General features: G+C 41.2%; 1 pseudogene; it reads left to right on the top strand.

The window, feature by feature from the left end:
- Window positions 1-2,554: 2,554 nt before the first annotated feature.
- LOC140182324 (uncharacterized) overlaps window positions 2,555-14,655 on the top strand; it is a 177,071-nt pseudogene continuing 164,970 nt past the window's right edge.

Genomic DNA, 14,655 nt, shown 5'->3' with positions numbered 1-14,655 from the left:
TATGCGATCTTGGGGCAAGCATCAACCTAATACCTGCATCCACTATCAGGAAGCTTGGCTTAACTGAAGAAGTTAAACCAACCCGGATATGTCTCCAACTTGCTGATGGTTCCACTAAATACCCATCAGGCGTGATTGAGGACATGATTGTCAGAGTTGGGCCATTCGCCTTTCCCACTGACTTTGTTGTGCTGGAAATGGAGGAGCACAAGAGTGCCACTCTCATTCTAGGAAGACCCTTCCTAGCGACTGGACGATCCCTCATTGACATCCAACAGGGGGAAATAACCCTGAGAGTCAACGATGACGAGTTCAAGTTGAACGCTGTCAAAGCCATGCAGCATCCGGACACATCAACAGACTGCATGAAAGTTGACCTTATTGACTCTTTGGTAGAAGAGATCAACATGGCTGAGAGTCTCGAATCAGAGTTGGAAGACATCTTTAAAGATGTTCAGCCTGATTTGGAGGATTCAGGGGACATGAAAGAGCCTCTGAACTTTCTTCTAAAAGAGGAAAAACCTCCTAAACCAGAGCTCAAGCCACTGCCACCATCCTTGAAATATGCATTTCTAGGAGAAGGTGACACCTTTCCAGTGATCATAAGCTCTGCTTTAAATTCAAAGGAAGAGGAAGCACTTATTCAAGTGCTAAGGACACACAAGACAGCTCTTGGGTGGTCCATAGGTGACCTTAAGGGCATAAGCCCAGCTAGATGCATGCACAAAATCCTATTGGAGGATAATGCCAAACCAGTGGTTCAACCACAGAGGCGGCTAAATCCAGCCATGAAGGAAGTGGTGCAGAAAGAGGTCACCAAATTACTAGAGGCTGGGATTATTTATCCCATTTCTGATAGCCCCTGGGTGAGCCCTGTTCAAGTCGTCCCAAAAAAGGGAGGCATGACAGTGATTCATAATGAAAAAAATGAACTGGTTCCTACAAGAACAGTTACAGGGTGGCGCATGTGTATTGACTACAGAAGGCTCAATACAGCCACCAGAAAGGATCATTTTCCTTTACCATTCATAGACCAGATGCTAGAGAGACTAGCAGGTCATGATTATTACTGCTTTTTGGATGGCTACTCAGGCTATAACCAGATTGCAGTAGATCCCCAGGATCAAGAGAAAATAGCATTCACATGTCCATCCGGAGTGTTTGCTTATAGAAGGATGCCCTTTGGGCTATGCAATGCACCTGCAACCTTCCAGAGATGCATGCTCTCTATTTTCTCTGATATGGTGGAAAAATTTCTGGAAGTCTTCATGGATGACTTCTCAGTATATGGAGACTCATTCAGCTCCTGTCTTGATCACCTAAAACTTGTTCTGAAAAGATGCCAAGAAACCAACCTAGTTTTAAACTGGGAAAAGTGTCACTTCATGGTGACTGAAGGAATTGTTCTTGGGCATAAAATCTCAAACAAGGGAATAGAGGTGGATCAAGCAAAAATAGAGGTAATTGAAAAATTACCACCACCTGCCAATGTTAAGGCAATCAGAAGCTTTCTGGGGCATGCAGGATTCTATAGGAGGTTTATAAAGGATTTCTCAAAAATCGCAAAACCTCTAAGCAATCTGCTAGCTGCTGACACGCCATTTGTGTTTGACACAGCATGCCTGCAGGCGTTTGAAATGCTGAAAGCTAAGCTGGTCACAGCACCAGTCATTTCTGCACCAGACTGGACATTGCCATTTGAGTTAATGTGTGATGCCAGTGATCATGCCATTGGTGCAGTATTGGGACAGAGGCATGACAAGCTTCTGCATGTCATTTATTATGCCAGTCGCGTTCTAAATGATGCCCAGAAAAATTACACAACCACAGAAAAAGAACTACTTGCAGTGGTTTACGCCATTGACAAGTTCAGATCATACTTAGTAGGATCAAAAGTGATTGTGTATACTGACCATGCTGCTCTTAAATATTTACTCACAAAGCAGGATTCAAAACCCAGGCTCATCAGATGGGTATTGCTTCTGCAAGAGTTTGATATAGAAATAAGAGACAGAAAAGGGACAGAGAACCAAGTGGCTGATCATCTGTCCCGGATAGAGCCAGTGGATGGGACGTCCCCCCTTCTCTAGAGATTTCTGAGACGTTTCCTGATGAGCATTTATTCGCCATTCAAGAAGCACCATGGTTTGCCGATATTGCAAACTATAAAGCTGCAAGGTTCATACCCAAGGAGTACAACAGGATACAAAAGAAGAAATTAATTACTGACGCAAAGTACTACTTGTGGGATGAACCTTATCTCTTTAAGAGATGTGCAGACGGAATTATCCGTAGGTGTGTGCCTAGAGAAGAAGCACAGAAGATCCTGTGGCATTGCCACGGATCTCAATATGGAGGCCATTTCGGAGGTGAGCGAACAGCCACCAAGGTCCTCCAATGTGGCTTCTATTGGCCCACACTCTATAAAGATTCCCGAGAGTTTGTACGTAATTGTGACAGTTGCCAAAGAGCTGGTAATCTGCCTCATGGTTACGCCATGCCTCAACAAGGAATCTTGGAAATTGAGTTGTTTGACGTATGGGGAATTGACTTCATGGGACCTTTTCCACCATCATATTCAAACACTTATATTCTGGTGGCAGTTGACTATGTATCAAAATGGGTCGAGGCTATTGCCACACCCACCAATGATACTAAAACAGTGCTGAAGTTCCTCCAGAAACATATCTTTAGCAGGTTTGGTGTCCCTAGAGTGTTAATCAGTGATGGGGGCACTCACTTCTGCAATAAACAGCTTTACTCTGCCATGGTTCGGTATGGAATTCGCCACAAAGTGGCCACACCATATCATCCATAAACCAATGGGCAATCTGAAGTCTCTAACAGAGAATTAAAGAGAATCCTGGAACGGACAGTAGATACCCGTAGAAAGGATTGGGCAAGGAGCTTGGATGATGCTCTGTGGGCTTACAGAACAGCATTCAAGACCCCTATAGGGACCTCTCCATACCAACTCGTGTATGGTAAGGCATGCCACTTGCCCGTGGAACTGGAACATAAGGCCTACTGGGCAACCAGATTCCTAAACTTTGATGCCAAATTAGCAGGAGAAAAAAGATTGCTCCAGCTAAATGAGCTAGAGGAGTTCAGATTCACAGCTTTCGAAAATGCCAAGCTATATAAAGAAAAATAAAAAAAGTGGCATGACAGAAAGCTGTCATCTAGAATCTTTGAACCAGGACAGAAGGTTCTGTTGTTTAACTCTAGACTCAGGCTATTCCCCGGGAAACTGAAATCCCGGTGGAGGGGACCATACGTGATTACAAGTGTATCACCATATGGTTATGTGGAGCTTCAAGATATTGATTCTGATAAGAAGTTCATTGTCAATGGACAGAGAATCAAGCATTATCTTGAAGGCAACACTGAGCAAGAATGCTCAAGGCTGAAGCTAGATTAAAAGCTCAGCAAAGTCCAGCTAAGGACAGTAAAGAAGCGCTTGTTGGGAGGCAACCCAATTTTTATTTATTCTCATGATTTTTCATGTTTTATTAGGTTCATGATCATGTGGAGTCACAAAATAAATATTAAAAATTGAAAACGGAATCAAAAACAGCAGAAGAAAAATCACACCCTGGAGGAAGCACCTGTCTGGCGTTCAACGCCAGAACAGAGCATGGTTCTGGCGTTCAACGCCAGAAATGGCTAGTAAATGGGCGTTGAACGCCCAAAATGGGCACCAACCTGGCGCTGAACGCCCAGAGTTGTGTGCAATTCCCTCTTCTTTTGCTCGAGGGCGAGCAACATTCTAAGTTTGGTGTGGTAAAACAATTATGTAAAGGATCTATAGCTCAGTGGTAGAACATGTGGCTGCAAATCAAGAGATACCTCAGGGGATGCACTTCCCTCCACATAATTATTGGAAGCAACTGAGGATAGAAATACCAAAAATCACTAGGAATCAAGCCACAAAGGCAAGGAAGAGACATAAAAGAGCTCAAGAACATCATTGGTGCCTCAAGAAGGAAATGCCATCATCACTAAGGTGGACTCATTCCTTGTTCTTGCTTTCTCTGTTTTTCGTTTTCTCTATGATAAGTGCTTATCTATGTCTGTGTCTTCATTACATGATCATTAGTAGTAATTAGTGTCTAGTTTGATTTTATCCCCAATTAAGTTATAGTCTATTTTTCTCATCATCAGCAAACATGAATAAAATAGTAGATCTTTTGAATAAGAAGCAATAAAATTTCGAGTTTAATAAGAGAAATTCTAATTAGTTAAATGTGGTGGCAATGCTTTCTGTCTTCTGAATGAATGCTTGAACAGTGCATATGTCTTTTGAATTTGTTGTTTAAGACTGTTAAATATGTTGGCTCTTGAAAGAATGATGAACATGAGACATGTTATTGATAATCTGAAAAATCATAAAAATGATTCTTGAAGCAAGAAAAAGCAGCAAAGAACAAAGCTTGCAGAAAAAAAAAAAGAGGGAAAAAAGAAAAAGCAAGCAGAAAAAGCCAATAACCCTTAAAACCAAAAGGCAAGGGCAAATAAAAAGGATCCCAAGGCTTTGAGCATCAGTGGATAGGAGGGCCTAAAGGAATAAAATCCTGGTCTAAGCGGCTAAACCAAGCTGTCCCTAACCATGTGCTTGTGGCGTAAAGGTGTCAAGTGAAAACTTGAGACTGAGCGGTTAAAGTCAAGGTTCAAGCGAAACGAAGAGTGTGCTTAAGAACTCTGGACACCTCTAATTGGGGACTTTAGCAAAGCTGAGTCACAATCTAAAAAGGTTCACCCAGTTATGTGTCTGTGGCATTTATGTATCCGGTGGTAATACTGGAAAACAAAGTGCTTAGGGCCACGGCCAAGACTCATAAAGAAGCTGTGTTCAAGAATCATCACACTGAACTAAGAGAATCAATAACACTATCTGAATTCTGAGTTCCTATAGATGCCAATCACTCTGAGCTTCAATGGATAAAGTGAGATGCCAAAACTGTTCAGAAGCAAAAAGCTACTAGTCCCGCTCATCTAATTAGGATCTGAGCTTCAATCAAAAACTCTGAGATATTATTGCTTCTCAACCTATTAGTCTTCTATTTTATTTGTCTAGTTGCTTGAGGACAAGCAACAGTTTAAGTTTGGTGTTGTGATGAGCGGATATTTTATACGCTTTTTGGGGATAATTTCATATAGTTTAGAGTATGTTTTAGTTAGTTTTTAGTTTATTTCCAGTAGTTTTTAGGAAAAATTCATATTTCTGGACTTTACTATGAGTTGTGTATTTTTCTGTAATTTCAGGTATTTTTCTGGCTGAAATTGAAGGAGCTGAGCAAAAATCTGATTTAGGCTGAAAAAGGACTGCTGATGCTGTTGGATTCTGACCTCCCTGCACTCAAAGTGGATTTTCTGGAGCTACAGAACTCGAAATGGCGTGCTTCCAATTGCGTTGGAAAGTAGACATCCAGGGCTTTCCAGAAATGTATAATAGTCCATACTTTGCACAAGAATAGACGACGTAAACTGGCGTTCAACGCCAGTCCTCTGCCCAATTCTGGCGTCCAGCGCCAGAAAAGGATCAAAAACTGGAGTTGAACGCCCAAACTGGCACAAAAACTGGCGTTCAACTCCACAAATGGCCTCTGCACGTGAATTGCTTAAAGTCTCAGCCCCAGCACACACCAAGTGGGCCCCAGCACACCAAGTGGGCCCCAGAAGTGGATCTCTGCATCATCCATCATAGTCCACTCATATTCTGTAACCCTAGGCTACTGGTTTAGTATTTAAACAACTTTTAGAGACTTATTTTGTATCTCATGACATTTCAGATCTAAACTTTGTATTCTCTGACGGCATGAGTCTCTAAACCCCATTGTTGGGGGTGAGGAGCTCTGCTGTGTCTCGATGAATTAATGCAAGTATTTCTGTCTTTCTATTCAAACATGCTTGTTCCTATCTAAGATGTTCATTCGCGCTTAACTGTGATGGAGGTGATGAGCTGTGACATTCATCACCTTCCTCAAACCATGAACGTGTGCCTGACAACCACCTCCGTTCTATATCCGATTGAATGAGTATCTCTTAGATTCCTTAATCAGAATCTCCGTGGTATAAGCTAGAACTGATGGCGGCATTCATGAGAATCCGGAAAGTCTAAACCTTGTCTGTGGTATTCCGAGTAGGATTCAAGGATTGAATGACTGTGATGAGCTTCAAACTCCTGAAGGCTGGGCGTTAGTGACAGACGCAAAAGGATAGTAAATCCTATTCCAACCGGATCGAGAACCAACCGGTGATTAGCCGTGCTGTGACAGAGCACGTGAGCGTAGTTTTCACTAGAAGGATGGAAGGTAGCCATTGACAACGGTGATCCACCAACACACAGCTTGCCATAGGAGGACGTGCGTGCGTGAATCAGAAGACAGAGGAAAGCAGAGATTCAGAAGACAAAGCATCTCCAAAACTCCAACATATTCTCCATCACTGCACAACAAGTAACCTTTAATCCATGCTCTATTGTTTATTCGCAATTCAACTGATAAACATAATTGACTTCCTGACTAAGATTTACAAGATAACCATAGATTGCTTCAAACCAACAATCTCCGTGGGATTCGACCCTTACTCACGTGAGGTATTACTTGGACAACCCAGTGCACTTGCTGGTTAGTGGTACGAGTTGTGAAAAGTGTGATTCACAATTTGTGCACCATGTGACATAGAGGATTCCATATTTTCTTTTGTGTTCACTTTTTTTCATATGAGCAGGAACAAGGATAAGAACATTCTTGTTGAGGCTGATCCTGAACTTGAAAGAACTCTGAAGAGGAAGCTAAGGGAAGTTAAAGCACAACTCTCTGGAGAAAATCTGACTGAAAATTTCGAAAAAGAAGGAGACATGGCCAAAAATAATAATAATGCAAGGAAGATGCTTGGTGACTTTAGTGCACCTAATTCCAATTTACATGGAAGAAGCATCTCAATCCCTACCATTGGAGCAAACAACTTTGAGCTGAAACCTCAATTAGTTTCTCTGATGCAACAGAACTGCAAGTTTTATGGACTTCCATCAGAAGATCCTTTTCAGTTCTTAACTGAATTCTTGCAGATCTGTGATACTGTTAAGACCAATGGGTTGATCCGAGGTCTACAGGCTCATGCTTTTCCCGTTTGCTGTAAGAGACAGAGGTAGAATATGGTTGGACTCTCAACCTAAGGATAGCCTGAACTCTTGGATAAGCTGATCACGGCTTTCTTAGCCAAGTTCTTTCCTCCTCAAAGCTTAGTAAGCTTAGAGTGGATGTTCAAACCTTCAGACAAAAGGAAGGTGAATCCTATACAAGTTTTTGGCACCGTTGCCGGGATTGTTCGTGTTTGAACAACTGACGGATTATTTTGTTGCTTAGATTAGGAAAAATCTTTCTTTTTTTGGTTTAGAGTCTTTTATTATTTATCCCTTGTTAAAATACTTTAAACTTATAGCTCAGTTATTTAGAACGTAGTGTTTATGTTCATGATAATTGGCTATCATATTTTTAAAACCTTTTTCAAAAATAATTTTTCTATTAAATCCTGTGCCAAACTTTAAGTTTGGTGTTTTCAAAAATAATCTTTCTTAAAATTTTTGAAAGTCCCATAACTCATTTGGCTAGAGCGTTAATCTGTGTTCTTGGTAATTGGGTTAGAGTCTTTTATATTCTTTTCAAAACCTTCTTTTTCATAAATAATATTTTCTCTATTAAATTTTGTGCCAAACCTAAAGTTTGGTGTTTTCTTGTTGATTTCCCTTTGGTTTTCGAAAATTTTGGTTTGGTTTTCTAAAAATTTTAAGTTTGGTGTTCTTTCTTCATGTTCTTGTGTTCTTGTGAGTCTTCAAAGTGTTCTTGAGTTTTCCTTGTGTCTTGATCTTAAAATTTTTAAGTTTGGTGTTCCTTGGTGTTTTCCCTCCAAAATTTTCAAAAACAAGGAGCATTAGATCTAAAAATTTTAAATCTTGCACTATCTTATTGTTTTTCTCTCTCCTCACTAAATTCAAAAATATCTTTTCAAAATATCTCTTCTAACTTCCTAACTTCTTATCTTTTCAAAATTTGTTTTAACTAACCAACTAACTTTTTGTTTGTTTCTTAACTTTTTCAAAACCACCTAACTAACTCTCTCTCTCTAATTTTCGAAAATATCTCCCCTCTTTTTCAAAAATTTCTTTTTTTTAACTAATTAATTTTTATTTTCTTTTACGAAAAAAAAATTTATTTCAAAATTCAAATTCTTTTTAGTTATTTTATTTTATTTAAGTATTTACTTCTTATAAAATAAAATAAATAAAAAGATAAATCAGTCCAAGTTATATCCATAGATCCATCATGGACATAAGTGGAAATGAACAGTCCAGGAGGACTCTGGGGTCATATTCTAACCCCTCTACTGCTTCATATGGGAGTAGCATCTACATACCCTCCATTGGAGTCAGTAGCTTTGAGTTGAATCCTCAGCTCATTATCATGGTGCAGCAAAGTTGCCAGTATTCCGGTCTTCCACAGGAAGAACCTACAGAGTTTCTGGCACAATTTTTACAAATTGCTGACACAGTACATGATAAGGAAATAGATCAGGATGTCTACAGACTATTACTGTTTCCATTTGCTGTAAAAGATCAAGCTAAGAGGTGGTTAAATAACCAACCTAAGGCCAGCATAAGAACATGGAAACAGCTGACAGAAAAATTCCTGAATCAATATTTCCCTCCAAAAAGGATGACACAGCTAAGGCTGGACATCCAAGGCTTTAAACAAGGAGATAATGAATCTCTTTATGATGCCTGGGAGAGATACAGAGAGATGCTACGAAAATGCTCCTCTGAAATGTTTTCAGAGTGGGTTCAGTTAGACATCTTCTACTATGGGCTTGCAGAAGGAGCTCAGATGTCTCTAGATTACTCAGCTGGTGGATCTATCCATATGAGAAAGACAATTGAAGAGGCTCAAGAGCTCATTGATACAGTTGCCAGGAATCAGCATCTGTATCTAAGCAGCAACCCTTCCATGAATGAAGAGGTTAAAACAGTAACTGCTGAATTCAGTACTGTAAAACAAGCTGCTGAATTCAATCAGCAATTAGATTTTCTAACAAAGCAGCTAGCTGAATTCAAAGACAGGTTACAGGAGACAAGGATAGCTAATATACATATGGACGAACAGTTTAAGCAAACAAAGCAGCAGCTATCAAAGCAAATAGCAGAAGAATGCCAAGCAGTTTAATTAAGAAGTGGGAAAACATTAAATACCCCACCTCAAGGCATCAAAAATTCAAGAAATGAGCGACCCACCAAAGATTCCCCTGAGGACAGTAAGAGCCCAGGGAAAAATAATTCTGGCACTAAAACGCCAAAAAATGGGTGGAAGGCTGGCGCTGAACGCCCAGACCATGCCCAAAACTGGCGTTCAGCGCCAGAAACAAGGCAGGATTGGCGTTCAACGCCAGAAATGGGCAAGAATCTGGCGTTGAACGCCCAAATGGGGCATAATCCAGCGTTGAACGCCCAAAATGGGCACATTTCTGGCGTTCAGGCACCAGGAACAGACAGTGAGTTGGCGTCTAACGTCACTCCAGCTTCTGACTCTGGTACTCAATTGCCAGTGAGGGATCAGACACACACAAGTGCTGATAACAACCCCTCTAAAAAGGCTTCTTTAACCACTAAGGTTGAGGAATATAAAGCCAAGATACCTTATCCTCAAAAACTCCGGAAAGAGGAGCAGGATAAGCAATTTGCTCGCTTTGCAGATTATCTAAGGACTCTTGAAATAAAGATTCCTTTTGCAGAGGCACTTGAGCAAATACCTTCTTATGCCAAGTTCATGAAAGAGATCTTGAGTCATAAAAAGGAGTGGAGAGAAACAGAAAGAGTTCTCCTCACTGAAGAATGCAGTGCAGTCATTCTGAAAAGCTTTCCTGAAAAGCTTAAAGACCCTGGGAGTTTTCTGATACCATGTATATTGGAAGGTGATTGCACCAAGACAGCCTTATACGATCTTGGGGCAAGCATCAACCTAATACCTGCATCCACTATCAGGAAGCTTGGCTTAACTGAAGAAGTTAAACCAACCCGGATATGTCTCCAACTTGCTGATGGTTCCACTAAATACCCATCAGGCGTGATTGAGGACATGATTGTCAGAGTTGGGCCATTCGCCTTTCCCACTGACTTTGTTGTGCTGGAAATGGAGGAGCACAAGAGTGCCACTCTCATTCTAGGAAGACCCTTCCTAGCGACTGGACGATCCCTCATTGACGTCCAACAGGGGGAAATAACCCTGAGAGTCAACGATGACGAGTTCAAGTTGAACGCTGTCAAAGCCATGCAGCATCCGGACACATCAACAGACTGCATGAAAGTTGACCTTATTGACTCTTTGGTAGAAGAGATCAACATGGCTGAGAGTCTCGAATCAGAGTTGGAAGACATCTTTAAAGATGTTCAGCCTGATTTGGAGGATTCAGGGGACATGAAAGAGCCTCTGAACTTTCTTCTAAAAGAGGAAAAACCTCCTAAACCAGAGCTCAAGCCACTGCCACCATCCTTGAAATATGCATTTCTAGGAGAAGGTGACACCTTTCCAGTGATCATAAGCTCTGCTTTAAATTCAAAGGAAGAGGAAGCACTTATTCAAGTGCTAAGGACACACAAGACAGCTCTTGGGTGGTCCATAGGTGACCTTAAGGGCATAAGCCCAGCTAGATGCATGCACAAAATCCTATTGGAGGATAATGCCAAACCAGTGGTTCAACCACAGAGGCGGCTAAATCCAGCCATGAAGGAAGTGGTGCAGAAAGAGGTCACCAAATTACTAGAGGCTGGGATTATTTATCCCATTTCTGATAGCCCCTGGGTGAGCCCTGTTCAAGTCGTCCCAAAAAAGGGAGGCATGACAGTGATTCATAATGAAAAAAATGAACTGGTTCCTACAAGAACAGTTACAGGGTGGCGCATGTGTATTGACTACAGAAGGCTCAATACAGCCACCAGAAAGGATCATTTTCCTTTACCATTCATAGACCAGATGCTAGAGAGACTAGCAGGTCATGATTATTACTGCTTTTTGGATGGCTACTCAGGCTATAACCAGATTGCAGTAGATCCCCAGGATCAAGAGAAAATAGCATTCACATGTCCATCCGGAGTGTTTGCTTATAGAAGGATGCCCTTTGGGCTATGCAATGCACCTGCAACCTTCCAGAGATGCATGCTCTCTATTTTCTCTGATATGGTGGAAAAATTTCTGGAAGTCTTCATGGATGACTTCTCAGTATATGGAGACTCATTCAGCTCCTGTCTTGATCACCTAAAACTTGTTCTGAAAAGATGCCAAGAAACCAACCTAGTTTTAAACTGGGAAAAGTGTCACTTCATGGTGACTGAAGGAATTGTTCTTGGGCATAAAATCTCAAACAAGGGAATAGAGGTGGATCAAGCAAAAATAGAGGTAATTGAAAAATTACCACCACCTGCCAATGTTAAGGCAATCAGAAGCTTTCTGGGGCATGCAGGATTCTATAGGAGGTTTATAAAGGATTTCTCAAAAATCGCAAAACCTCTAAGCAATCTGCTAGCTGCTGACACGCCATTTGTGTTTGACACAGCATGCCTGCAGGCGTTTGAAACGCTGAAAGCTAAGCTGGTCACAGCACCAGTCATTTCTGCACCAGACTGGACATTGCCATTTGAGTTAATGTGTGATGCCAGTGATCATGCCATTGGTGCAGTATTGGGACAGAGGCATGACAAGCTTCTGCATGTCATTTATTATGCCAGTCGCGTTCTAAATGATGCCCAGAAAAATTACACAACCACAGAAAAAGAACTACTTGCAGTGGTTTATGCCATTGACAAGTTCAGATCATACTTAGTAGGATCAAAAGTGATTGTGTATACTGACCATGCTGCTCTTAAATATTTACTCACAAAGCAGGATTCAAAACCCAGGCTCATCAGATGGGTATTGCTTCTGCAAGAGTTTGATATAGAAATAAGAGACAGAAAAGGGACAGAGAACCAAGTGGCTGATCATCTGTCCCGGATAGAGCCAGTGGATGGGACGTCCCCCCTTCTCTAGAGATTTCTGAGACGTTTCCTGATGAGCATTTATTCGCCATTCAAGAAGCACCATGGTTTGCCGATATTGCAAACTATAAAGCTGCAAGGTTCATACCCAAGGAGTACAACAGGATACAAAAGAAGAAATTAATTACTGACGCAAAGTACTACTTGTGGGATGAACCTTATCTCTTTAAGAGATGTGCAGACGGAATTATCCGTAGGTGTGTGCCTAGAGAAGAAGCACAGAAGATCCTGTGGCATTGCCACGGATCTCAATATGGAGGCCATTTCGGAGGTGAGCGAACAGCCACCAAGGTCCTCCAATGTGGCTTCTATTGGCCCACACTCTATAAAGATTCCCGAGAGTTTGTACGTAATTGTGACAGTTGCCAAAGAGCTGGTAATCTGCCTCATGGTTACGCCATGCCTCAACAAGGAATCTTGGAAATTGAGTTGTTTGACGTATGGGGAATTGACTTCATGGGACCTTTTCCACCATCATATTCAAACACTTATATTCTGGTGGCAGTTGACTATGTATCAAAATGGGTCGAGGCTATTGCCACACCCACCAATGATACTAAAACAGTGCTGAAGTTCCTCCAGAAACATATCTTTAGCAGGTTTGGTGTCCCTAGAGTGTTAATCAGTGATGGGGGCACTCACTTCTGCAATAAACAGCTTTACTCTGCCATGGTTCGGTATGGAATTCGCCACAAAGTGGCCACACCATATCATCCATAAACCAATGGGCAATCTGAAGTCTCTAACAGAGAATTAAAGAGAATCCTGGAACGGACAGTAGATACCCGTAGAAAGGATTGGGCAAGGAGCTTGGATGATGCTCTGTGGGCTTACAGAACAGCATTCAAGACCCCTATAGGGACCTCTCCATACCAACTCGTGTATGGTAAGGCATGCCACTTGCCCGTGGAACTGGAACATAAGGCCTACTGGGCAACCAGATTCCTAAACTTTGATGCCAAATTAGCAGGAGAAAAAAGATTGCTCCAGCTAAATGAGCTAGAGGAGTTCAGATTCACAGCTTTCGAAAATGCCAAGCTATATAAAGAAAAATAAAAAAAGTGGCATGACAGAAAGCTGTCATCTAGAATCTTTGAACCAGGACAGAAGGTTCTGTTGTTTAACTCTAGACTCAGGCTATTCCCCGGGAAACTGAAATCCCGGTGGAGGGGACCATACGTGATTACAAGTGTATCACCATATGGTTATGTGGAGCTTCAAGATATTGATTCTGATAAGAAGTTCATTGTCAATGGACAGAGAATCAAGCATTATCTTGAAGGCAACACTGAGCAAGAATGCTCAAGGCTGAAGCTAGATTAAAAGCTCAGCAAAGTCCAGCTAAGGACAGTAAAGAAGCGCTTGTTGGGAGGCAACCCAATTTTTATTTATTCTCATGATTTTTCATGTTTTATTAGGTTCATGATCATGTGGAGTCACAAAATAAATATTAAAAATTGAAAACGGAATCAAAAACAGCAGAAGAAAAATCACACCCTGGAGGAAGCACCTGTCTGGCGTTCAACGCCAGAACAGAGCATGGTTCTGGCGTTCAACGCCAGAAATGGCTAGTAAATGGGCGTTGAACGCCCAAAATGGGCACCAACCTGGCGCTGAACGCCCAGAGTTGTGTGCAATTCCCTCTTCTTTTGCTCGAGGGCGAGCAACATTCTAAGTTTGGTGTGGTAAAACAATTATGTAAAGGATCTATAGCTCAGTGGTAGAACATGTGGCTGCAAATCAAGAGATACCTCAGGGGATGCACTTCCCTCCACATAATTATTGGAAGCAACTGAGGATAGAAATACCAAAAATCACTAGGAATCAAGCCACAAAGGCAAGGAAGAGACATAAAAGAGCTCAAGAACATCATTGGTGCCTCAAGAAGGAAATGCCATCATCACTAAGGTGGACTCATTCCTTGTTCTTGCTTTCTCTGTTTTTCGTTTTCTCTATGATAAGTGCTTATCTATGTCTGTGTCTTCATTACATGATCATTAGTAGTAATTAGTGTCTAGTTTGATTTTATCCCCAATTAAGTTATAGTCTATTTTTCTCATCATCAGCAAACATGAATAAAATAGTAGATCTTTTGAATAAGAGGCAATAAAATTTCGAGTTTAATAAGAGAAATTCTAATTAGTTAAATGTGGTGGCAATGCTTTCTGTCTTCTGAATGAATGCTTGAACAGTGCATATGTCTTTTGAATTTGTTGTTTAAGACTGTTAAATATGTTGGCTCTTGAAAGAATGATGAACATGAGACATGTTATTGATAATCTGAAAAATCATAAAAATGATTCTTGAAGCAAGAAAAAGCAGCAAAGAACAAAGCTTGCAGAAAAAAAAAAAGAGGGAAAAAAGAAAAAGCAAGCAGAAAAAGCCAATAACCCTTAAAACCAAAAGGCAAGGGCAAATAAAAAGGATCCCAAGGCTTTGAGCATCAGTGGATAGGAGGGCCTAAAGGAATAAAATCCTGGTCTAAGCGGCTAAACCAAGCTGTCCCTAACCATGTGCTTGTGGCGTAAAGGTGTCAAGTGAAAACTTGAGACTGAGCGGTTAAAGTCAAG

This window comes from Arachis hypogaea, chromosome 19 (assembly GCF_003086295.3).
Source record: "Arachis hypogaea cultivar Tifrunner chromosome 19, arahy.Tifrunner.gnm2.J5K5, whole genome shotgun sequence".
NCBI classification, from domain to species: Eukaryota; Viridiplantae; Streptophyta; class Magnoliopsida; order Fabales; family Fabaceae; genus Arachis; species Arachis hypogaea.
This window is presented reverse-complemented; position numbering and strand designations above follow the sequence as displayed.